We start from the raw sequence: 2,500 nt of genomic DNA, 5'->3' as shown, positions 1-2,500 counted from the left end.
ATCCAGGGGTTGTGTTAATGCAGAAATAATGCATTTATACGCAAATAAAATAAAAAAAATGCATCATCAAAATTTTAATGCGTCCCAGGACACAAGGCACTTACTTAAATAACTCACACAATTTGCTTTGATTTGTCAGTATATTCTGTTGTTTAGGCGACATGCAAAAAGTAAATAATACACTGTAAATAACGAAGTAAAGTACATGTAACGTATGGGTCACCATATTGGGTTTAGCCATGCAAAGGAGACTGGTGAAGATGACTAAACATTCGGGAAACTTAATTGATGAAAGTCAGAAATTTTGAGGCAATGAAAGGCTATACTATATGTAACTGAAGAGCGATGGAAGTACACACAGTGCATTTTTGCCTTTCAACACACTCATCCAAAAAATTGGTTTTTTTTCCCTGAGCGGGACTTGAACCCACAATTCAATGCAGTTCACGAATTGGCCACCATTTTGAAATTTAAGGTTGCCTTGGGATGTATGGGGACATACTGTATTTTGTCCCAGGCATTATATTGCTTTATTATAAGACCAGCTCCGTGAGTGGGCAAGATGAACCAAATCCTGTGTTGTGATTGGCTACCCGAGCAGGCAAGATAGACCTCTCTATTTTTTTATGTTTTATCACATATCATAAATTCTTTGTTGACCAAGCTTATTCCGTCAAGATGGCTGGATATTGACCTTTTTTTTTTGTGTGTGTGTGTTTATGGACCGAGACAAATAACACGCAAAAAAAAGAACTCTGCCAATGTCCAGCCATCTTGACCTCACGCTTGGTCAACAACCCATATATAATGACTGTAGTGTATAGGTGCAGTAGCTGTAGTACAACAATAAGATTCATAAAATTGAAGCCAGCCAGGAAACGGCAACCATGAATGATTTTGGATCTTAAAAAAATATGAAGTTCAAATCGCTGGATTGTCGACATAACCCAAATGCCATTACTATCGAGACCTATCAAGACTGTTTATCATACGAATAATTATAGATCCACGGCCCAATTTTAGTCCCCTGGGAAACCAGCAGGGAAAGGAGCCCAATCAGAGAAAATGCCATCCACCTTGACTCTTTGTTGGCGGTTGGTTAAGAAGTCGATAATCCAGGCCACTACCCAGTCTGGTAAGTCCTGAAAGAGATTTAAGCTTTTGAACCACAAGGTGATGATCATTATGGTCAAATGCCTTGCGATAATCAAGTTGTGAAATTCTAGCCAAGTTGCCATTACCGTAAGCAGAGCTGGAAAAATGATGTGTCATGCTGATTGAGGCGTAAGTGGTAGAGGAGTCTGGAACAGCCCCATACTGTTATGACTCTTTGCAGAATGGATGGTTTCACAAATCTTTCAGCAACCATTTATTCGGACATTTTGGAAAGAATGGGCATTAGCAATATAGGTCTTTAGTGTTATCTTGCGTCCATGCCTGGTTTTTGTTTTGATAAAGGTGTAATGTTATCCCCAGGCACCTCACGTCCAAGGGCACTTTGAGATATGGAAACAAGTCTTTACCGAATTGAATCGAAGAGCTGAAAAGCTCAAAAATTATACATAAAGGTATGTACATATATCAAAATGCTTCACCGTGTTGATAAAAACCCGAAGAGCTAAGATAAAGTATCTGATGTGACCAATACATGATTTCTAGGGGCACACCATTTTAGGTACTCCATGAGGTACTCCATTGCTTAAAATTGTCGACCACCAGCCTAGGAGGGCCAACTATTTTTTCCTCACGTAAACGGTTCGCCGCGTTTTCTAAGGAAATATACGAAATGTTGGCTCGCCCAGGTAGCTCGGGTAGGCGGGGGTGACTCTTCTACCCGGGGCAACTTTTCTCTATATAAACGGGGCCTTACTCAAGCAGGACTGTGCCATCGGCCAAAACCTCCTGTACAGCGTCTGCGCCCGATTTTTCTCCAAACACATTTCTTCCCAAGACAGCTTCAATCCATTTTCGAACCTGTGCTTCATCTTCTTCATTGTACTTGGCTTGTGTCTGCGAAATAAAACTACAAGATGTCAGTGACATCTTTAATTTGCAGTACTTAACATGCATCCAAATACTAGTTGTCTTTCATTGGAACATTAATGTGCATGCTTCGAGAAAAAGATTGATCCCAAAGAAAAGTTTGAATTCAATAAAAATAGCACTAAAATCATAACAACCAATTTCCTTCAACATACGTTTTAAGGTTGTCTATTCATACAGACAAAGTCCCCAAAATATACGAAACAGAAATTGAGAAATAAATTCCAACAGACACGGAGAACTCCACCATAGTGAAGATCAGCCGCTGGAGGCTGAGAACGAGAACCTCGATCGGGTGCAGTCCCCAGTGGCTAAGAGGGCCAGGGCGGCACTGGGGAGAAGAGAACGCTAAAATGACCCCTCCGTGTTACATAACATTCTTAGACTACAAATATGAAAGGAATCTCCTTGCACTTGAAAAAATGCCTTTGAATGGAACTTATAAGCTGTATTAGTT

At 40.3% G+C, this 2,500-nt stretch overlaps 1 protein-coding gene across 1 annotated transcript in view; it reads right to left on the bottom strand.

The window, feature by feature from the left end:
- LOC137987677 (muscle-specific protein 20-like) overlaps positions 1 to 2,333 on the bottom strand; it is a 6,880-nt gene extending 4,547 nt beyond the window's left edge. The window contains exons 1-2 of the mRNA XM_068833749.1: positions 2,199 to 2,333; positions 1,871 to 2,010 (exon numbers count right to left, since the gene is read on the bottom strand). The gene's annotated coding sequence lies outside the window, so the exon portion shown is untranslated. The remainder of the gene's footprint in view (positions 1 to 1,870; positions 2,011 to 2,198) is intronic.
- Between the last annotated feature and the right edge of the window lie 167 nt (positions 2,334 to 2,500).

This window comes from Montipora foliosa, unplaced genomic scaffold, assembly GCF_036669935.1.
Source record: "Montipora foliosa isolate CH-2021 unplaced genomic scaffold, ASM3666993v2 scaffold_379, whole genome shotgun sequence".
Classification (NCBI taxonomy): domain Eukaryota; kingdom Metazoa; phylum Cnidaria; class Anthozoa; order Scleractinia; family Acroporidae; genus Montipora; species Montipora foliosa.
This window is presented reverse-complemented; position numbering and strand designations above follow the sequence as displayed.